Raw genomic sequence first — 24909 nt, 5'->3', positions numbered from 1 at the left:
CCTTTTTTCAATCAAAATCCTTTATCTAAATAGGTCCTTAAAGTAATGCTAAAACAAGTAAATGTTAAATATGAATCATGCATCCATAATGGCTTGTTTGGATGAAGGATTTTGTTTAGGAAAAGAAAAAAAAATAAGAAGGAAATTTTTTTTCACTATATTTTCTCTCTATGTCAAATTTTGTTTAAAATAAAAACTATTATAATATGATTAAAAATTAAGAAAAACTAAATATTAAGGACTGTTTATATTCTCTTATAGGAGATGTAGTGTCATTTAATTTCCTAATAAAATATAAATTTTAAGAAAAAGTAGAAGATAGAATTGTTTTGAAGAATGAAAACGTGGATCACGCTTTATATAGGAAAAATAAAAAATAAATTTAAAAAATGAAATTTAACGTATACTTAATTAAAAATAAACCGATGATTGTTATATTAAATTTATTGTTTATATTCTTTTTCTTTTTATTATTATTATTATTATTATTATTATTATTATTATTATTATCCTCGTGTTGTCCCAATATGGTAACGTATATTAGAGATATTGGACTGTTTATATTCTAATGTAGTCTTTTATATAATTAATTATTTATCTATTTTACATTTTTCCTTTTATGTTGCATAATTGAATTAAATTCTTTTTTCTGTCCTTATTATGTAACACATTATGAACTATGGTGTGACATGTTAAACAAATATGGTTAGTTGTGAGTTTGTTATGAAGTAGTTTGTTACAAGTAGTTATAGGATAGGTAAGTTTTTATAGATTTTTGCTTACGTGTATATTCAATCATTATTTGCACATGGAAAATTTAGGAAATAAAAATGTTAAGCCCAGGGTATAGGAATTTTTGTTTTACGTGTATAATTTTTTTCCTATTCATTTATAACATAAACAAAAATCTACTTACTTTTTATGTGTCCACCCTTTTCAAATTACGTATAGAATCATTCTTTTAATTGAAAAATCACAATAATTTGTGTCTACTAGTGGATTTCAAAACCTTTGTGGCTTTTGCAATATTAGGAGAAGATCTAATGCTGAAAGATGTAAATCAATTGCAAGCAACATAAAATCTTTTGCATCTTTTTAGTATTTGTATAGATTTGAAAAAAAAAATGTTATAAAAAACTATATAGACTTTTGCTCAAATTGATAGTTAATATCATACTTTCATTTATAAAAACATGGCCTTTAAATCAATTTCTTTTAAATCATAAATTGATAGTATTTGTAAATCAATTGCAAGCAACATCAAATCTTTTATGTAGAGTGGCTGTTGGAGTTAAACCTGTGACCAACTGGTTACAAAAGAGTAGCCATATTGTTTATCTAAGGCCTATCCTAAAATTTTTTTTTTTTTTTTAAAAGTTTTCATATAATTAGTTGTCTCTTTGATATAGAATCTTTGCAAAGTAAATAATTATCTATTCCTCCTATCTGCTTTGTAAATTTGACTTATTGCTTCTTTCCTTTTGGCATACTCGTGTGTTGGAGAGATGGATTTATATAAAGCTAGAGATTGAATGACTTCTCTTTTTTTGGTTCAGTTGTTTTGTGAACTTCAACACAACTTTTAAGTCTTTTTTTAGTATGTTCAATTTATGTAGACTAAAGAATAAGCTGCCAGTCTGGATTTTCTGTAATTCTTAGCGCTGCTTTGAGATTCACTAGATTTGTTCATTAAAATTAATTATTGATAGCTTACTTCTTGCATCATCTCGTGGGTTTGGTGCTGCATCGGGGGGTCCGAAGGGCTTGTCGATGGCAAAAGTTATCAAGTAAATCTGAAAAAAAATAAAAAAATAAAATGGGAAACATCCATATATAACTAGTGATGAGTTGGTCATAGAAAATTTACAATATATTTAAAAGTTAAGAAATAAAGTGTTAAACTGCAAATAAGGACATACTATAAAGTTAAAAATGAGTATTAACTCTTAACTTTAAATTTTATGAAGGTTTTTTTTTTTTTTTTTAAAGAAAGGCGGTACCTCCATTTATTTATTGATAACCCCTCTCTTTTGGCGGAGGAATATCGTGATTACAAGACAATCAATGGGAGATAACAAAAGACAAACGTTAAAAATCTCCCAAAGAACAACACTAACATCCAGCCAAAATCGAGTTACAAATCCAAATAAAACGAAACAAATCAGGACTTACAAAACAAACCTCACACAACAAAACAAAATAAAAGATAAACAGCAAAAAACATAAGCAAAAACCAAAAAGAAATCTTTTAAACATACCTCATATAAGCCATACCCATCTTCTCCAATTTATACAAATCATTGCTAACTCTAGGGAGTTGACTACTATTTGTAAACAAACTATTCCTCCCCATAGCACCTTGTCGAACCAAGACATCTACTACTTTGTTCCCTTCTCTATACGAATGATTTATCGAAAAATCCACTCCCTCCAATAAACCAATAAGCTGCTCCCAAAAATCCCACAAATACCACAATGAGCACTTCTTTACTCTAATCCAATTAACTACAATATTTGAATCACATTCAATATCGATACAGGTATGACCCAACTGTTTGCAAATCTTTATTTCCTCTAACACAGCTCTCAATTCTGCTTCATTATTTAAACAAGAACCAAAATATTTTGAAAAGCCAAATACAAAAGAACCTATATGGTCTCTAAGGATGCCACCACCACCCGCCGGCCCTGGGTTCCCCAGGCTGCTCCCATCCAAATTTAGTTTCAACCTCCCTTTCCTCGGTTTTAGCCATCTTACACTTTGCATAGTTTTAATTCTTTTATTCACAATTTGCACTTCCAGATTCTGCAATACCCGAAAATCAGCATCCTTTAATTGAACCATTTCTGTCATGTTCCTACTCAAAACCCCCACCCAATACTTAATGGAGAGCCACACATCAGTACTACTCTCTAATTTTCCTCCCATTCTAGCTACACATCTCCTTCTCCACAGCCTCCAAACTACTAAACAAGGAATCAAACCCATCAATGAATCCAGTTGAGAGAACCTAGAAGCCCTATTAAACCACATTTGGACTCTTTCTTTCTAACTTTGTTGCCTAAGGAAAGGAACACCTACCTCCACCGAAACCTTCCTCCAAACCTCAGAAGCAAGGTCTCCCTAACACATGCTCCAAATCTTCTGATTGTCTCATCTCACAACAATTGCACGCCGAAACTAAAGAAACCCCCACCCTTCTCACATTTTCATCAACACTTAGGCACTCAAAAGCAGCCTTCCACATACAAATAGAAATTTTCTTCGGTAACCATTTGTTCCAAACCCACTTAGCTCAATCAAATTTTGGAGTTCTAACTCTGATAACATCCTATGCGAATTTTTTATTAAAGCAGCCATCCTTTTCCGGGAGCCATAACAGAATGTCCGAAGAATTTCTAAGATTTCCCACCTTTTCCATCACTTCATCCGCTTTACTAAACCCCAGAATCATCTGCAAATTTTTCACATCCCACGCATTGTTGATAACCAAATCTTTTAATTTGATATGAGATTGTGCACCATTTCAACAATTTGCAAACAAAGGTCTTGAATCTAAAAACTTATCATACCACAATTTTACATCTCCTTCTCTAACCTTCCACTTAGATTTACTTAACAGATCAGACATACCCTGCAAAACTTTCCTCCAAAAGGAAGAATCTGATCCATGCGATCTGCAAAGAGCAATATGTCCTCCTTTCATATATTTAGCTTTAAAAAATCTAGCCCATAAAGAATTCTGCGTTAATAAATGCCAACCAAACTTCATGAATAAAGATCGTTGCACTTCCGAAATGTCCCTTACTCCAATGCCCCCCTCCTCCACAGGAACACACAATTTCTTCCAAGCCCTCCATTTCATTTTTTCTTTTCCATTCTTAAATCCCTAGAAAAAAGAAGTAAACATACCTTGAATCTTTTTAATCACCAGTTTCGGTACATTTAGAACAGCTAACAGATGCAATGACATACTTGAAAGCACATGTCTCAACAAAATAAGACGACCTCCTTGAGACAACAGTCTATTTTTCCAAACCTCAACTCTCTTACTGATTTTTTAGATTAAAGGGTCAAAATGACAGCCTTTCAATTTACCATCCACTATTGGCACACCCAAATACGTAAAAGGAAATTTACTCTAAAAAAAACCAGTCTCTTGAAAAATTTCTCTTTTCCTCTGAACACCCAACTTGTTTGAGAAAAAAATAGCTGATTTATTTGGCCAGTCCAATTTTCATACTCCTTAATCACCTCCATTAACTGACTAACAGATTTTTTTTTCCAGCATTAGCAAAAATAACAACATCATCCGCGTACATTAAATGCGATATAATAGGTGCACCACACGGGTGTGCAAATGGTAAAATCCGCTTCTCAGACAACTTTTTTTGAATTAATTTAGAAAGAATTTCTTCCATGATGATGAAAATATACGGCGATAATTTGATCGATTGCTCAATCAACCTTTAAAACAATTTGTCAATTTGATCGATCAAAATTTAATTTAAATTATTCCTGTAAATCATCTTTATTTTTTATTTTTGGCACATGCTTAGCTTCTCTTTTCTTTCCTCACATGTTTAAAATTGCAGATTTAAAGATTGCTGTCCCACCTCTTGCTCTTTTTCTTTTTATTGTATTTTTTCTTCGTTTTTTTAATGTAAAATTTGTTTCCCTATATTTCCCTTTTCCCTGAATTTCTCTCTATATTTTATTTTTTGTATTTTTTTTTCATGAAGAAAATAAAATGCTGTTTATTTTGGGTGTCTACAAGTAGTATTTGGTATAGAGGGAAAATATAGAGGAAAATGAGTTTCCTTTTTATTTTAATTTCTTTTCCTTTTTTCAACCAAAATCTTTGATCCAAATAGGCCCTTAAAGTAATGCTAAAACAAATAAATTTCAAATATGAATCATGCATCCATAATGGTTGGGTTGGATCAAGGATTTTGTTTATGAAAAGAAAAAAAAAAGAAAAATAAGAAGGAAATTTATTTTTCACTATATTTTCTTTTTATGTCAAATTGTGTAAAAAATTATTCTAATATGATTAAAAATTAAGAAAAAACTAAATTTCATAGTACATTATAGAAGTTTGATGGTTAAATAAATGTACAAAATAATAATAATAATAATAATGACATCATGAAATTATATAAGTATAATAATGTAAAATAATAATGATTTAAAATTTGAATAAAATGCTGATTCAATATTATTCACTAAAATAAGCTCACATAAAATTTATTTTTTTCAAATTGAATGTCTATAATGGAATTAGATTGTGCAAAAGAAAAGAGATAACTCATCTATATTCTTTATTTTTTTTTAAAAAAAATTTGAATTTATTAACACGAAAGTATTAAAATTCAATTGCATAAATCTTTGTAAGTTTCTGCATTCTGCACTAGATATTCTTCTTCTTCTTCTAGAGGAACTAGTTCTGGTGCTGCTCTTATCATAACTAGTCTTAACTGACTTAACTTAAGATCATAAATGAAGGATGGTCATTCCATCACGAATAAAATTAGAGAAATAATGAAAAGTTATGAGGACAGAATACAAATCTCTCAGCAGGGGAGAAGACCCTCAAACGTCTCAAGTCAGAAGTAGTATATCGGGAAGATATACTTCTAAAGACTATGAAGATGCACAGGAACAAGAGGTTCAGAGTGCTCTCAGAGACATTGATGAAACAAAGGTTTTGTCAGACATAACTGAAGACATCCAGAATGCTCAGGACGAGTTGCATAAGCTTCTTCATCGTGAAAAATGGACAGAGAATGAAGTCTCAGAGATTCAAAAAAGAATCAACAAAAGGCTTAATGAGGTAGAAGACCTCAAGGCTAAGAAATTAGCCAGTGCCGAAAAAATCCTTGCAAGAACCAATAAGGGTTTAGCAAGAGGTGAAACTGCAGGAGCAGGACCATCAAGTTTTCGGGAAACAGTACTAGTAAGTTTTCCAGAAGTTTCATCTTGGGATGCTAAGCCAGTATGGCAGCCCCTAAGAATGGAACCATATCCATGGGAAAAAAGGGATTTGCTAGAAGGGATTATTAATAATCCAGCCATACAAGCAAATGCAACTTTTTAGTCAATATTCGAGAAGTAGTAGAAATTTTGGAAGAATTTGAATCCATTATTTCAGAATACTTCAAAATTATTAACAAGGAGAGTACATCCGAACTTATTCACTAGCAGATTAAACTCAAGGTAGAGATGAATATTTAGCTAAAGAAATACAGTTTTACTACCAGAGCGATAGTCAGTATTTTAGAATAGCTAGAATTGAAGAGGCTCTGGATGAAAAGCGGATTGTGTATTCCAAAGCTACACATTCCCAGAAATATTAACCTTGAGCTTCTTATTGCAGTATAGAAGGCCTTGAGGATAGGAGAAGTCTAGTTTTTTGGGTTCAGTAAAACAGGGCAAGCTTTTGAATTCCTGCCAGCAATGGTAAAATATGTGCTAAATTTTACTAATCCAGGACGGATTTGGTGGACTAGCTATATTGAGCCAATTGAATTAAAGTCAGGAAAAGTCTTGTTCTGGAATCTTTTTCCAGAGGACTGGAAAAAAGGAACAATCTCAGATTTTCATGAAGAAGAACCGGATTGGGAGGATTTTTAGAAAGATAAGATTCTATTGTATACAGAGGCACATGTTTCAGGATGTAAGGAACATGCCTTATATGAATTTAGACTATTGTCCCAAGATAAGTGGGGTAGCAGAAATGTAACAACTTGCTTAATAAACTAATTTTTTTTTTTATATACTACGATAATCTACATGCTTCGATACCATACTGGGATAAATCCAACCATGAACCTAAGCAGCGAGAAGCATAAATCACATAGATATAACCATATGAAAATATATACATAATACAAAAACCAATACCACACAATACCAAAGTACTACATGATTTCCAAAATATACACATATCACTGTTTACCCAAAATACTCTCAACCATGCTGGGATATACAAAAACACTCCCAAAGTATACTCACTCTCTGACAGGGCACCACTGAAGCCCCTCTATCTGCGAGCCTGATCTACTCGCCTACCTGGATCACTTGAAAAATAATTCAACACTGGGATGAGCAAATGCTCAGTAAGACGAAATATGTTATTACCAGTGTGTGACAAATGAGCTACTATATCATGAAAATCTGTTTTCAAATAAACATGTATAACTAAGTATATAAATAAAGTACAAGTGATAAAATACACCCCCCTTTCCATGTTGCTTAACATAATAGTATCGTAGGTTATTAATCAAAATACTTCTATTATACATAGGTATATTCCCTGTTTCTGTAAATCTGTACATACGTAATAGTAACTGAAAATGTTCCCTATGGATATTTGTGTGTCATGACTTAATCCCTTATGACAGGGTTGTGCGGCCCGTAAGCGAGATTTACCCTGGTTGGCCAACCAGGAATAAATCACTATACTCCATCGGTCGATCTGCCCACCTCAACCCATATCTGGATGGGGAGCCTATCCTCTTCAAAGGCCTAGGTGATCGACCTTACCATGTATTATCTAAATAAGTGGTTGCACTCATAAAGTAATATAATATCTGTAGCAACGGTACCGTACTCTGTAACTGCATAGTCCAACAGGGTCTGATATCATATAGTATATCTCTGTATGTATGTATCTCTATCTGATTTACCATGATTTTGAAATAACTGTAATAACCATGATGCTGCATAAATTGTACTGTAATTCTGAGAAATGTATAATCATAACACTAAAATTGCATAATCATAATACTGATATTCATATAATCATGGTACTAAGATTTATAAAATCATGGTACTAAAATATCGTAAAATCATAGTACTGAAATATTGTAAAACATATCTTCGTACTATATTCATATTCACAAACCACACGGTACTTTAATACATGATTTTCATCATTTAATACACTGTATAATTTTTAAAAAATACCTAGCATAGCATATTTCCATTACCTAATTACTAGAAACCTCCTATGGAATACTAGCCTAACACCTGTAGGGCCTCCTACATAACTCCCTGAAAATAACATTTGTCAGAACAAAATATCAATATTTCATCGCCTACATCATTTCTTATAACTACCATAAGGTCAAAAATAGGCTAAAAGGTCTTACCCTGAATTTGGGATGAAATCCAACTTCGTTTTTCCAATGATCCGCTCCGAAAGACTTGCAGAAAACTTTGCCAGGAGCGTCATGGTAGCCTCAAATCTTCGATCCGGTGACCGGCGGGGCCAAAATTGAAGGGAGAAGGGAGAGAGAGACGTAGGAGAGAGAGAGAGAGAGAGAGAGAGAGAGAGAGAGAGAGAGAGAGAGAAGCGCGAAGAGTGAATAAAAATCAAATTTTTAGCTATTTATAGGGTCAGATTCATCAACGAGACATGTCACCTCGTCGATGAGTCCTTCATTAAATTCATCGACGAGATCCTATATTCGTCGATGAAATTCAGAGTAGCCAAAAACCTCACTCGGTATTTTCTCATCGATGAAACCCTGTATTCGTCGACGAATTTCCTTATGCACTCGTCGATGAAGCCCTGTATTCGTCGATGAGTCCTGGCAATCCCTCGAATTTATTATATTCTCCAAAATGCAATGTCGTCGACAAAGTCTACGGCTTCCTTTTGTTTTTGTTTCTATTTCTCTCCCTTTTATTATTATTAAAATGCTATTATTCTTCGAGTCACTACAAGGAAGATATGGATGTAACCAGAAACCAACTAAATACTCAGAACGAGTAAAAACTAGTTGTGTAGATGGAGTTTGCCATAAGAAAAAGACTAAAGTATCCAAAGTCAAAGGAAAGACTTGGAAGAAATTTGGGAAGGGAAAGAGCTCTAGAAAAGGGTAGAAATACCCAGAAAAAAGATATCTTAGACCGAGTAGGGTAAGAGAATATGTCAAGGAATCGTTCAAAAAGAAATATGGATGATATCCCAAATATCCACAAGGAAAATCCTTGGAAAATTGTGACTGTTGTTGGTTTTGTGGCAAGAAGGGCCATAAGGCTAATAATTGTCCAGAAGCAGAAAAAAGGAAGGGTAGCCTTAAAAGTATATTGATGGAGAACACTTCAAAACTGCTTTATGAACAGATTTGGGGTGAGGAAATTGTAATGACCCGAATTTATAATGGTATTTAAATAATAAAGAGAGGAAAATGGAGACCGGAAACAGAAGGAGGCCATCGACTTCGTCGACAAACGCTTCGCGTTCATTGACGACATTGAACTTTGGGAAGAAAAATGGAAAAAAAAGGGATCAGCAGGACTTCGTCGACGAATACAGGGGATTCATCGACGAAGGCTTAATAGAATTCGTCAACGAACACAGGGGGCTCATTAACGAGAAAATACCGAGAGGGGTTTTTAAGCCGACTGAATTTCATCGACGAAATTTGTGAAGGACTCATCGACGAAGGACGGGCTCGTCGACGAAATTCCCTGTTTAATAAATATGGGAAATCCAAATTTTAACTTCCTAATTAAGCTATCTTCATCCTCTCTCTCTCTCTCTCTCTCTCTCTCTCTCTCCCCTTCGGTTCTCCCTCTTTCTTTCGTCGATTTCAGGCCAGATTTACGTCGGATCGACAATTCGAAGTCACCACGATGCTCCTGGCGAAGTTCTCTACAAGTCTTCCAGAGCGTATCGTTAGGGAAACAAAGTTGGATTTCATCTCAAACCCAGGGTAAGGCTTTTTACTCAATATTTGGATTTGTGACAGTTGAGAAAAGTGTTATACACTTAAAAATACTAAACTTTAATACTGGAAATTTTCATTTCTAGGGGTGTGAATTGGGGAATATTGGGAATCATTCCTAAGTTGAGGTAAGGCTTTCTAAGCCGAATTTGACGTAACGGTAGTTATAAGAAATGTTATGCGCATAGAAATATTAAAGTTTAATACTGAGAGGTGTCTCACCCCTAAATCTTATTAACTTTTCGGGAGCCTCTAATAAGAGAGCAGGAAAAGTCCCTCTGATTTAAAGCAGTTGTTGCCCTTTTTGAAGGGTAAGTTTTTGGTAGGGACAATTAAGTTTTTATGGGGATTGTCCCTAGATTACATTTTTGGGAAGTATATATATATAGAAATATAGTGAATGTAGTATCTCTGGTATTGTGATATATGAAATGATAAGATGCATGAGATTGTATGTTTTTTTGCTGCTAGGGCTTTTTCTGTATATGTTGATATATCCCTGGTACTCACGGGTCCAGGTGGATTGTGACCTACTGAACTGGAATGTGAGACGTGTGGTATTGATTTTATGATGATATTATTATAAAATATATATTTATGTGGAAAAATGAGCAGATCGTGACAGCTTGGTATCAGAGCCTAGGTTGCTAGGTTTTGTAGACTTTATAATGCAGTAGAAACAATACCAGATTTTAGGAAATGATTTGAGGTTTTGTTTTACAGTCTGGATGCAAAACTTCTGTGGTAGTTTCTGTGTTTTTCCTAGGGTGACGATTTCAGGAAAACCATAGTAAGCTATTATCGGATTGTGTTCCTAGAATGTAGGAATGTGGATTAGAAATGAGTTAGAAATGTTGAGATAAGTGGTAAGTATAGGTGGGTAAAATATAAGGATAGGATTTCTGAGTTGCGTCTATTATTTTAGGATAGATCCGGAAGGAAATAGTGCCCATGCCAGTGGCAGTGATGGAGCAGGACCATCAGGTGCAGCTGGGACCGACTTTGATGTAGTATTACGTAGTGTGGCTCAGCAGGTTATGGCTGAGATCGCTAGGAGCTTGAGAAAGTAGAGTGGTCCATCTGTAGGCCATAGGTGCACTATAGAGAAGTTTATGAAGATGAATCCTCGAACGTTCTCAGGCGGAGTTGATCCTATAGCCGTTGAGAACTGGATGCAGGAGATTGAGAAGATCTTGGCTGTGCTACAGTGTACTGAGGAACAAAGGGTCCTCTTTGCCACCCATAGACTGACAAGAGAGGCCGAGAGGTGGTGGACTGCGGTGAGACTATTAGAGCAGCAGAGGGTGACTTTGATAGCTATGACATGGGACCGGTTTAAAGATCTGTTCTTTGATAGGTATTTCTCAGCTACTATCGGGGAGGCTAAAGTAGAAGAGTTCCTGAGTTTGAAGCAGGGACATCTATCCATCCAACAGTATGCAACACGTTTTATCGAGCTTTCTTGTTTTGCCTCATTTATTGTTCCTGATGAGGTGAGGAAGGCGAGGCAGTTTGTGAGAGGCTTGAGGCAGAGTATATTCAAGTAGGTGGTGGTGCTATGGATCCAGAACTTTGCTGAGTTAGTCGACAGGGCAGCCTTGGTAGAGGTTGGTGAGCGTCTTGATGCAGAAGAGCAAGGACAAAGGAAGAGGTCTGCATCTATCGGCTATCAGCAGGATCATAGGCCGGGCCAGTGGAGGAGAGGAAACCATGGCAGAGGACAGAGACAGGAGACGGGAGGACATGAGTTGCAGACAGGGCAGGGTCCTCTAGTTTGTCACACTCGTGGTAGGAGGCACCGGGGAGAGTGTCGAGCTGGTGGTGTAGTGTGCTATCGCTGCCGTAGATCAGGACATATAGTGCGAGATTGTCCTACCCCACCAGATGCAGCTCTGATTTGCTATCACTGCGGTAGATCGAGGCACATGGTACGAGACGATTCCAGCTCCTAGACCATACCAGGGAGTTTATCAAATGCCACGTGGGGGCCAGCAGAGGAATACAGCTCTAGTTAGAGTGTTTACTCTGACGCCGGGTGAGGCTGAGACGGCGGGTGACAAGTATGGTTGTTATGTTTTCTTTTAAAGTTATTGCATTATTTGATTCAGGAGCTACACACTCGTTTGTATCCTCGGGGTGTATTAAATTATATGGGACTAAAACACAACTGTTAGATGTTGAATTGTTGGTATCTACACTGATTAGGTCAGTAGTAAGGTGTAATAGGGTGCTCCGAGGTTGTCTAGTTGATATTCAAGGAAAGACTTTGTCTGTTGATTTGATAGTGCTGGACATGCACGGGTTTGATGTTATATTTGGCATGGATTGGCTAGTAGTTAGTTTTGCCAGCATAGATTTTCGTGCACGAGAAGTGATATTCAGACCTCCGGGGGAAGCAGAATTTAAGTTCATAGGGTCGCAAGTACATTCCCCGCCTCAGCTAGTTTCAGCTATTCAGGCCAGGAGACTATTGATGAGTGGGTGTCAGGGGTTTGTGGCTGTGATAAAAGAGATGTCAGAAAATGAATTGAAACTTGCTAGCACGCCTATAGTAAAGGAGTTTATAGATGTTTTCCCAAATGAGTTACCAGGCTTGCCACTCGATCGAGAGGTAGATTTTTCCATAGATCTACTTCCAGGTACATCGACAATTTCTAAAGTACCTTATCAAATGGCGCCAGTAGAATTGGTAGAATTAAAGAATCAGTTGTAAGATCTACTTAATAAGGGCTTCATACGATCTAGTGTATCTCCGTGGGGAGCTCTTGTTTTATTTGTGAAGAAGAAAGACGGGACTATGAGGATGTGTATAGACTACAGAGAGATTAATAAAGTGACCATCAAGAACAAGTATCCTCTACCCCATACTGACGATTTGTTTGACTAGCTCCAGGGTACACGGGTGTATTCGAAGATGGACCTTATATCTGTCTACCATCATGTGAAAGTGAAAGCAGAAGACGTCTCGAAGACTGCCTTCAGGACCTAGTATGGGCATTACGAGTTTCTCGTTATGGTGTTTGGATTGACGAATGCTCCTGCGGTATTTATGGACTTGATGAATAGAGTCTTCCACCGATACCTAGACCAATTTGTTGTTGTTTTTATTGATGATGTACTGGTCTATTCGAGGAGTTATGAGGAGCATGAGACGCACTTGAGGCAGGTTTTGCAGACACTTCGGGAAAAGAAGTTGTACGCCAAGTTCAGCAAATGTGAATTTTGACTGGTGAAGGTCATGTTCTTAGGACGTGTTATATCTGGAGACGGTATTTCGGTGGATCCTAGCAAGATTGAGGCAGTAGTGAATTGGGTTAGACCAAGAAATGTCTAGGAGATTAGGAGTTTCTTGGGGCTAGCAGGCTATTACTGTCGTTTCGTTGAAGGATTCTCAACGTTGTCAGGACCTTTGACACGACTGACGAGTAAGAATGTTAGATTTGAGTGGACGATAGCTGTGAGCAGAGTTTTCAGGAGCTGAAGCAGAGGTTAGACACAACACCAGTATTAGTCATCCCATCTAGGGGTGAGGACTATACTATCTACAGTGATGCATCCTTGAAAGGACTTGACTGTGTATTGATGCAGCATGGCAGGGTAGTTGCGTATGCATCCAGGTAGTTGAAAGAATATGAGAAGAACTACCCTACACATAATCTTGAATTGGCTGCAGTGGTACACGCGTTGAAAATTTGGAGGTATTACCTGTACGGCGAACAGTGTGAGATTTTCTCCGACCACAAGAGTTTAAAGTATTTCTTCACGCAGAAGGAACTGAATATGAGGCAGAGAAGGCGGTTGAAGCCGATTAAGGATTTTGATTGTACCATCAGTTATCACCCAGGGAAAGCGAACGTGGTAGCTGATGCGTTGAGCAGGAAATCTAGGGAGCTAGTGTTGGCAGCTATGGGGATCCAGCATCCGATCATGATGGATCTGGAGAGACTCGGCATAGAGTTAGTAGAGAGTGATCTCCCAGTATGTATTGTCAGTCTAGTGGTACAGCCTACTCTACAGGAAAGAATTAAAGCCGCTCAAAAGGAAGATCCAGTATTAGCAGAGGTGATATGCAGAGTGTAGATGGGTCAGGGGAAGGATTTCAGTATTGCAGATGACAGAGTTTTGCGGTTCCGTTCCAGATTATGCGTTCTTGCCGATATTGAGATCAGGAAGACTATTTTAGAAGAAGCTCACAGATCTCTGTATACCGTTTATCCTGGTAGTATGAAGATGTATAGAGACTTGCGTGAAACATTCTGGTGGAGTGGCATGAAGAGAGAAATTGCCGAGTATGTAGCTCAGTGTTTGACGTGCCAACAAGTAAAGGCTGAGCACCAGAGACCGGCAGGGCAGTTGCAGCCATTATTCATCCCAGAGTGGAAGTGGGATCATATATCGATGGACTTTGTGTCAGGACTTCCGATGGCATTACATGGCCAGAATGCCATCTAGGTGATTGTTGACCATTTGATTAAGATCGCCCACTTTATACCTATCAAGATCAGTTACTCCCTCAGCCATTTAGTGGAGATTTACATTCAAGAGATAGTACGTTCTCATGAGGTGCCAGTATCGATTGTTTCGGATAGAGACCCGTGATTTACATGACGATTTTGGAGTTGTTTGCAGGAGGCTCTAGGGTCTTAGTTATCGTTTAGTACGACATTCCATCCTCAGTCAGACGGGCAAACTTAGAGGACGATACAGATATTAGAGGACATGCTCAGAGCGTGTGTACTAGACTTTGGGGTTAGTTGGACTCAGTTCATGTCGCTAGTAGAGTTCGCGTATAATAACAGTTATCAGTCTAGCATTGGCTTGAGACCATTTCAGGCTCTGTACGGTAGGAGATGTCGTTCTCCTTTGTTTTGGGATGAAGTGGGTGAGCGGCGAGTAATGGGGCCAAAACTTGTGCAACAAGCGCATAAAAAGGTTCGGCTTATCAGAGACAGGATTAGTGTAGCTCAGAGCCGACAGAAAAGTTACGCTGACCATCGCCGCCGGAATTTAGAGTTTGATGTGGGTGATCACATATTTTTGAAGATAACTTCGATGAAAGGGGTTATGCGCTTTGAGAAGAAGGGTAAACTTAGTCTTAGGTTTATCGGTGCATTTGAAATTCTAGATAAAGTGGGATCGGTAGCCTACAGGCTAGCTTTGCCACCTGTGTTGTCCAAGATCCATGACGTATTCCATGTAACTATGTTGAGGAATTTTAAGGACAAAATTCTTTAAAGGGGGGAGGAATGTAGTAACTGGGAAAAATAAAATTTCAAAAAATAATAATAATAAAATAAAATAATTAAATTAGTAAGTAAAATTAATAGTATGATAGGAAATATATATATATATATTGAAACATATATATATATATATATATATATAAATAAGTTATTATGATATATATGTAATATATATAAGTTAAACGTATATATATATAAAGTGGTACAAGCTTCTCCAAGAAGCTTTGCTTTAATTAGTAATTACTATATATATATATATATATATATATATATATATATATACATGATTGCACAAGCTTTCCCAAGAAGTTTCCTTTAATTTTGAACAATTCTCTCTCTCTCTCTCTCTCTCTCTCTCTCTCTCTCTCTCTCTCTCTCTTCGATTCCAGGCCAGTTTTACGCCGGATCGACAAACTGAAGTCACCACGACGCTTCTGGCGAAGTTCTCTACAAATCTACCGGAGCAGACCGTCAAGGAAACGAAGTTGAATTTCATCCCAAATTCAGGGTAAGACTTTATACTCAATATTTGGATTTTTGATAGTTGAAGAAAGTGTTATACGTGTTGAAATATTAAAGTTTAATACTGAGAGTTTTCATTTCCAATGGTGTTGATTGGGAACGTTGGGAATCATCCCTTAGTTAAGGTAAGACTTTTTAAGCCGAATTTGACTTAGTGGTAGTTATATAAAATGTTGTACGTACGAAAATACTAAACTTTAATTTTATGAATTTTCATTTTCAGGGTGTTGAGTTGAGAATCCTGTGGGTATGGGGAAAATTTTCGTAGGGGTTTTTCAGGAATCAGGTAAGGGGATAAACTAAACTAGTTTTGTTTTGAGAAAATGTATGTGTGTGTATATATATATATATTTAGCATATGATTTGCGGAAAATGTATATATATTTATATATATGTTTTATATTTGCAAAATACTGTGAAAATGATCGTATGATTGAATATGTGAAAATCCGTTTGCGTGGCATGAGTATAAAATGTATGAAAAACTATTTTCTGGGAATGTGATTATGGAACGGGTTTTTATGATAGAAAAACCGGCGTACGGGCCGAGATATTTTTATATGTATATGTGATTTGCCGACATACGGGTTATGCTATATGGATGAGATTTGCTAGCGTACGAGCTGTGTTATGTGATTTGCCGGCGTACGGGTCGAGTTATGATAAAATGTGTAATTACGGTGTACGGGCCGATGATTTTCATGAAATATGTATATGTGAAAAATAATATGATTGTTTTGATAATTATTGATATGAGATATCCATGTGTCACGATTTTTAGTATATATATATGATATCAGAACTTGGTTGGCTTGATCTAGGCTAATACTTGCACGGTACCGTTGCTATGTGTCCATGGTCCTCGTGATCATGATATCTATGTTAACGCCACTGTACGGAGTGGTGTGAGATTGGATGGTCGATGTGGTTATTTTCAAGAAGTGTGCTGTTATGGCCCATGGTGTACGGACCAGTCTGGGTAGACCCATCGGACCTATAGACTACTGTTTGACTTGGTAGTGGTCGGCCAACCATTGTCAAGTCCCGTCTTCGGGCCACACAACCTAGTCATGTGGGGGTAATACATGACAACAACTAACTAACCTACCAGGATTGTTTTATATTATTATTATTATGAGATGAGATATGTTATGAAAATGCAATACGTTCTGTCATGTTTTGATTTATATATAAGTTTTCCCAGATTTGATAAACAGTACTGAACATGTTATGTATGATATATGTAGAACACAGAATACTCATGTTGCCACACACTAGTATTAGTTTATTTCCCTTACTGAGAGGTGTCTCACCCCTAAATTTTATAAACTTTTCAGGAGCCCCTGATAGGCGAGTGGGAAAAACCCCGCTAAACTAGTGTTGTGTATCTGCCCTTTTGAAGATTAAGTTTTGTAGGGATCGTTAGATTTTTGGGGAAATGTGGGATGTATGTATGGAAGTATAGCGATTATAATAACTCTGGTATATTGTGATATATGAAATGATGAGATGCATGTGATTGTATGTTTCCTACTGTTTAGGGCTTCTGCTGTATGTTTTGATGTATCCTTGGTACCCACGAGTTCAGGTGGATTGTGACCTGCTGAGTTGAAATGTGAGATGTGTGGTATTAATTTTATGATGATATTATTATAAAAAAAAATGTGGAAAATGAGCAAGTCGTGACAAAGACGTTGGTTGAAGTTCTAATAATGTTATTAGAATTTGGATTTGGAATTTGGTTCTTCATCTAATAAGCTCTGTCCTTTGGCAACTTTATGTTGCTCCTTTAACTGAACTTCGTCAATTGTGAAAACGTGGGGCGGAAATTCCAGTGATTAGTGTTATGAATAATTATCATGTGCTAATTCATATGAAATACAACAACAACAACAACACAACCAAACCTTAGTCCCACTGGGTGGGGTCGATTATATAAATCATTTTTCGTCAATTTATGCGATCATGAATTTTTTTTTATAGATTTAAGGATATTGAATCCATACTCACTATCTTCTCTCAAGTTATTTTTGGTTTACCCCTACCCTTTCTATTGCCCCCACAGTAACTACGTCACTTTTTCTCATAAGTGCACTATGTAGCCTACGTTGCAAGTATCCATACCATCTGAGTTGTTCCTCCCTTATCTTGTCTTCTATAGGAGCTACACCTAACTTACCATGAATATGTTCATTCCTTAATTTATCTTTCAATGTTATACCACTTATCCATCTAAGCATTTTCATCTCGGCAATTTTTACTTTTTGGATATTATGTTTCTTCGCTACCTAACATTTCGATTCATATAACATAACTGATCTAACAGCTGTCCTATAAAACTTCCCTTTCTATTTTAAGGGTATTCCTCCTATCATTTGTAACGACCCGAATAAAATGAAATTTGTCTAATTAAGAGGGAGAGAAATAGAAATAGAAACAGAAGGAGGCAGTAGACTTCGTTGACGAACGCTACGCGTTCGTCGACAACATTGCATTTAGGGGATAAAAATGATTTCAAGAGATTGCCTAGGTTCCTCAACGAATATAGGGGTTCGTCGACGAGTTTAGAAGAAAATTCGTCAATGAATACAGGGTGTCGTTGATGAGAAAATACCGAGAGAGATTCTGAGGCAACCTGAATTTCGTTGATGAATACAGGGTCTTGTCGACGAATTTAATGAAGGACTCGTCGACGAGGTGACGTGTCTTTTCGAAGAATCTGACCCTATATATATATATATATATATATATATATATATATAAATCCAATTTTTATCTCATTTCCAAGCTTCCTCTCCACACTCTCTCTCTCTCTCTCCTCTTCGGCCCTCTCACTCTCACTCTTCGATTTTGGCCCCGCCAGTTGCCGGACCGAAGATTTGAGGCTACCACGACGCTCCTAGCGAAGTTCTCTATGAGTTTTCTAGAGCAGATCGTTGGGAAAACGAAGTTGGAAATCATCCCTAAGTTGAGGTAAGGCTTTTAAGCCATATTAGACTTTGTGATAGTTATAGGAATTGATGTACGCATGAAAATACTGATTTTTAATATTATGAGTTTTGAGTTTCAGGGTATTGAGTAGGAAATCCTATAGGGGTCAAGCTAGGAAATTTTATGAGTTTTCTCAGTAGTCAGGTAAGGGAATAAACTAAGCATTTATTTTCCATGCAAGTTCTTATTAATTATGAGCACCTTTATTTTCAGGAAAACATATGCTATATTTGATTATCTCATATGAAATGTATGTTTGGAAAATACTGCTATTCTGATTAAAATGTATATGTATGTATAAGTTGTTAGAAATGATGATTTTAGAATATGAAGTATGACTTTAAATGGCATATGTGTGGCATGAACATTATTTTATGTAAAGTGAATCATGATATGAATGATTTTACAAGTAAAGCATATTTTCAGGTATTTTGAAAAGACGAGTTATGTTATATTGAGTTTGACGAATATATGGTAAATGAGTTATTTTCTGAATGTAAATACCTGAGACGATATTGGCGCGAGGCCATGTATTTTATGATATCGACACAAGGCCGTATTTATGTTATCGGCGCGAGGCCGTATTTACTATTTTTGGCACGAGGCCATTATTTACTATGATTTCGGCACGAGACCGTATGTATGATTTTGGCACGAGACCATATTTATAAAATGTTTGGCACGAGACCGTATTTACGAAATTATGTACTATATGTTATCAGAACCCGGATGTTAGTTTAGTTCAGTTCAGGAGCTCGATATCGTAACTATATTGTAGATCAGATATCTACGTCAGATTAGTGCTAACCATCCCACGAGGGGATGAGAGATGGATAGTCGACGTGGCTTTCAGTAGAGTGTGGACGTCCACCTAGCAGTCCGGACCATGGTGTGGCGGGCCCATCATACTTACAGACATATTTGATTCGGCAGTGGTCGGCCAGCCATTGTCGGGTCCCGCCTTTGGGCTGCACAACCCGTCATGGGGGGTAATACATGACACCAGGTAGCTATTCATCCTGGGTTTATTTTCAATATTACAGTTATGATGGATGTTTTATGTACGTTATGAGTTATTAGCAAATATAAAATGTATGATTATTCAGTATGATATGATGAATGATTTCCCGAATTATGAAACGTACTGTATATGTATAATTGCATTAAATGTTCATGTTGTCACACAACTGTATTTAGTTTATTTTCCTTTACTGAGAAATGTCTCTATAACGCCCCGAATCCTTAAACCCAGGTCCGGCACGTTATACCAAATAAAATCCTTGATAATCCATAATTAACATAATATACGCAACAGAAAACATAATTATAATCTCCATATAACATAATACCAGAGTTTACTAATTTCTATATATAATCCAAAGTATCCATCCAACACCTGCATTCCCATATATACATACATCTCCAAAAGCATCTTAGTATTTTCACAACCATTCTATTCTCAACAAGCTTAAAACATAAAAACCTAAAACATAAATATTTACATTCCCCCAAAGTGCTTTGAAAATATACCATTTCTCTTTAAGTCCCTCAAAATGCTAAATACCCTCGAGCTCCCTAAGCTCGACCTCGAGGATGTCCTGAAAAAGAAATAATCATATTCGGGTGAGACACATCTTAGTAAGGGAAGAAATATACATATTAAAACAGCGTGTGACCAACATGAGATAGATAGATATCATTTTTATTTCATTTGCAAATCATCATATAACATTGAAATCATTTTCTGAACTTAAACAATCACATGCAAATATTTAACCCAGGAGATTACCCAAAGATAGGGGTGATTACCCGCCCATACAAGTAGCACCCCTCTGCTCTGATACTTAGGTAACCCTAAAGTCACAATTAAAATATATCAGAGCACTCACCTTACTCAATAAGCCCTCAAGTGGTAGATTAATCTCGTACTCACACAGTTCAACAAAAGTTTACCGACAAAGGCCCTAAGGATAGGGAATCCTACTCGCCCATACAAGTAGGTTCCCTCTGCCCTAGTGTGTTATGCAGCTACTGCCACATCTGAAGCTACTAGTGCACTTGCCTTACTCATCAAGCGCTCAGGCGAAGAGTATGTCTCGCCCAATCGTAACATGTTTTACGTACATACATACTTATATTATCATAATACATCATTATGTTCTGTCATTATACATTCATGCACATTCATTCTTATTCATAATTTAACTTTGCATTTCGTTTCACTTTAAGTGACTCTTTCCCATTTACATCATTTGCCTTTGTCATTTTATTTTATTGTCATTTCATTGCATAATATTTCATTTCATTACTTCGTACTACAGCTGGTCTTTAGCCATCATCAGTTAGTCTACGTAGAAACGTGCTAGATTTACTAACACAGCTCCTTTTAGCTGTCATCAGTTAGTCTACACAGAAGTGTGCTAGATCTGCTAACATGGCTGTCTTTCAGCTGTCTTACATTTACATGGTTGCATTTAACATACACAGGCAACATTGTCCATATCATATTTTATTCTCATTGTTTTACTTACTTAGCCTGCATCTCATACATTTAACATATAATTTGCACAGATTCTCATGCCACACAATTTAGCAGTAAAATTCATACATATTTCTCATAAAATAAGTCAACCCACATTTAACATTTACATGCTCAAAATACACTTTATTTCTTATATAATTCCTTAAAAAATTCCTTTCAGTTTCGTTTGTTTACTTTCACACATACATAACTATATCGACAATTCTAGACTCAGAAAACATAAATTTCATGGCTAGCATTTTAAACCCACATAAAAAACATATATACATAAATAACACATGTTCATTTTCAATTCATAAAAAAAACCTGATTTAATATATAAATTTCTCCCTTACCTTGTTTCTTGAACTACACCGACAGGGATTCCGAAAAAATACCTACGGTGCTCACCCAGATCCTAAATCAAAAATTCTAGTTCCATGTAATTAATCCCGAATAAAATATTATTTTAATATTTTCTAAACCTATAAATTCTAAATAAATAAATATACCCTTAAATATAGTCAAATTACTAAATTTTTCAAATTAATTAATTCATTTCCCCAAAATACTACCCATCTAGCCTTCTCTAGGCTCCACACACCTCAAATTAACATTTAAACTAATATTTAAAACTCCCACTTAATTTTCTAAATTATGCCTGCGAGACCCAAAATTACACCCGCGGCGCTTACCTGAGCCCTGATTCAAAAACCCTAATTCTATTTAAATTATTTTTAATAACGTACGATTTAAATATTTTCTAGGGTCATAATTTTCAATTTACAGTTATACCCGCATATTTAACTAATTTGCCAAAATTTTCAAATTCCACTCTCGCTTTGGAGTAGAGCTTAGAAAATCCCAAATGAAAAATTACCTACGTCAAAATGACGACGACGACGATTAGGACCACATGGTGGTACTCGTTCGACGATTTAACAGTAGATTTAAAGTAAAATTGAGAAAATGGAAAAAAATTACTTTTCCCCATGAGTAGTGCCTAAGTCGTTCCCACGACCAATCTGCTACAGTAGAAATGTCGGCAGCGGAACTAAGAATCCAACGACACCGTTCGTTTCTCGATCCGTTGCAAATTTATCGAGAAATTAAGAGAGACAGAGATGGAGACGGAGGTGGCTGCGGCTGGCAGGAATGAAATTTCAGGGGTGGGGGGTGTGCTACTTCTGCTTTTGTCCTTCTTTCTTCTTCTTCTTTCTTTCTTCTCTTCTTATCTTCTTATCTTCAGATTACTTTATATATATATATATATATATATATATATATATATATATATATATAATTTTAATTATTACTTTTTTTTAAATCCAATGTAATAATATTTAATTTAACAACTAATAATTTAGTTACTTAATTTAATTTATTTTTTTTTAATTTTTTTCCCCACGTCATTCCTTTTATTTATTTATTTGTTATTTTATTTATTTATTTTTTTCTAAATTATTTTAATCCTTTTAAATTTTCGGGTCTTTACAGTCTCACCCCCAACATTAACACATTTTTCAGGAAACACAGAGAAACCGGCGGGTCAAGGCTGTCGTTGAGTGAGTGGAGCTTCCCTACTAGAAGGGTAAACGTTGAACTAGGATTAGGAGACTTTTTGTTGTAAGGTCCTAGTGTCATTTTTGACTTTTTGAAAGATTGTAAATAAATACAGTATTTTGGGAATGTAAATAACTCTGGTATTATGTTTTATGATTGGATATTTGAGATTGTATGTTAACTGCTGCTAGGTTTTTCGCTGTGCTTAACAGGTGTCCCCGCTACCCACGGGTTCGAGTTGACCATCTTTATTTGTTATGTTATATTTTATTGACGGTTGCTACATCATTACTAAAATTACATTTCATATATTCTGTATTATTTCTACTTATCATAAAGCCACTAGATTCTAAAACTTCTCTCCATAATTCTAACTCAGTCTTTACTCTGTCCCTAATTTCATCAATTAATACAATATCATCTGTAAACAACATATACCATGGAACCTCTTTTTGAATACTCTTAGTCATTTGGTCCATCATTAAAGCAAAAGATAAGGACTCAAAGTCGATCCTTAATGTACACCTATGGTGATTGAAAATTCTCTAGTTTCTCCATTTATAATCCTTACACTAGTCATTACTCCATCGTACATATCCTTAATGACATCAGTATACCTACTACATACACATTTTTTTTTTCTTTTTTTTCTAAAACCCACCATACAACTTTCTTAGGTATCTTATCATATGCTTTCTTAAGGTCAGTAAATATCATATGCAAGTTTCTTTTCCTTTCCCTAAACTTTTCCATTGATCTTTTTAAAAGATAAAAAACTTCTGTGGTAGATCTCCAAGACATTAAATCAAATTGATTTTCTGAAACCTTTGTTTCTAACTTTAATCTTTTTCAACTACCATTTCCCATAGTTTCATCGTATAACTCATAAGTTTAATTCCACAATAGTTAGTATAATTTTGAATATCTCTTTTATTTTTATATATAGATATTTAAGTACTTTTTCTCCATTCATTTGACATTTTCTTAGTTTTTACAATTGTATTAAATAAATTGGTTAACCATATAATTCTGTTATCACCTAAGCATTTCCAAACTTCAATTGGGATGTTATCCGACCCCATAGTTTTCCCATTTTTCATCTTTTTTAGTGCAAACTTAACTTCGTTAACTCTAATTTTGCGAATAAATCTCATATTTTTAGCTGCCTCATTTGACAATTTTAAGTTTAAGCCTTCTATTTAGTTTTCATTAAACAACTTACTAAAGTAATTTTGTCATCTTTCTTTAATGTCTTCGTCCTTAATCAAGACAATATCATCCTCACTTTTTATACATCTTACATTTCTAAAGTCCTTACTCTTCTTTTCTCTAACTTTAGCAGGTTCAAATATATCGTTTTCCCTTTCTTTTGCACCTAATCTATCATACAAACTATTATTAAATGATCTATATTTTGCTTCACTAATAGCTTTTTTTGAATGTAACGACCTGCTTAACTTATCATATAATTAAACATAATTAATAAAATAGTCAACCTAAACCCGTGGATAGTAGGGACACGTCAAATCATCATTCTCATAACCACAAAATATATAATACCAAAGTTAACTATAATTAGAACACTGTATTTATATACATCTCCCAAAAATAATACAAAAATATCTCTAGGATCCGACATCCAAAAACTTCAGATCCTAGTCCGAACTTACCCTCCTAGTTAGGTAACTGAACAGACTCAATGGTGGCCTCGATCCACCAGTCTCTCTGGGTTTCTTGAAAATTATTTAATGTTCGGGGGTGAGACATTTCTTAGTAAGAAAAAATTAACTAAATACAGTTGTGTGGCCACATGAATATTTGACGCAATTATACATATATAGTACATTTCATATGCTGAAAAACATTCATCATATCATAATGGAATAATCATATATTTTCATAATTTCTAATAATTCATACTGATCATGAAATGTCTGATATAACTTATAATATTGAAATCATGCCCAAAATGCATAACTAGCTGATGTCATGTATTATTTCCCATGACAGGTTGTGCAACCCAAAGGGGGGACCCGATAATGGCTGGCCAACCACTGTAGAGTAAAAAATGTGTGCAAGTACAATGTGTCCGTCACACCTTGATTTGGACTGCCAAGTAGACGTCTACAACTCTACACTAAAAGTCACATCGACTATCCATCTCCCACTTCCTTGTGGGGTGGTTAGTACAAGTCTGAACATAATATTTGATCTGTATAGCAACGGTACCGTGCTCATGAAATTGAATTGAACTAACATCGAAATTTTGATAATACGTAATACATGATAATATACAGTTTAACGTAAATAGATTGATAGCATGTTCTGTAA

General features: G+C 35.6%; 1 protein-coding gene across 2 annotated transcripts in view; it reads left to right on the top strand.

Moving 5' to 3' along the window:
- LOC131163619 (putative disease resistance protein RGA3) overlaps nt 1–17026 on the top strand; it is a 28203-nt gene extending 11177 nt beyond the window's left edge. Inside the window, exons 2-4 of one of the 2 annotated variants that reach the window (XR_009139076.1) lie at nt 15371–15489; nt 15727–15789; nt 16841–17026. The gene's annotated coding sequence lies outside the window, so the exon portion shown is untranslated. The remainder of the gene's footprint in view (nt 1–15370; nt 15490–15726; nt 15790–16840) is intronic. The other variant, XR_009139075.1, reaches the window with a different exon arrangement.
- Nucleotides 17027–24909: the final 7883 nt, after the last annotated feature.

Source organism: Malania oleifera, chromosome 9, assembly GCF_029873635.1.
Source record: "Malania oleifera isolate guangnan ecotype guangnan chromosome 9, ASM2987363v1, whole genome shotgun sequence".
Taxonomy (NCBI): Eukaryota; Viridiplantae; Streptophyta; class Magnoliopsida; order Santalales; family Ximeniaceae; genus Malania; species Malania oleifera.
This window is presented reverse-complemented; position numbering and strand designations above follow the sequence as displayed.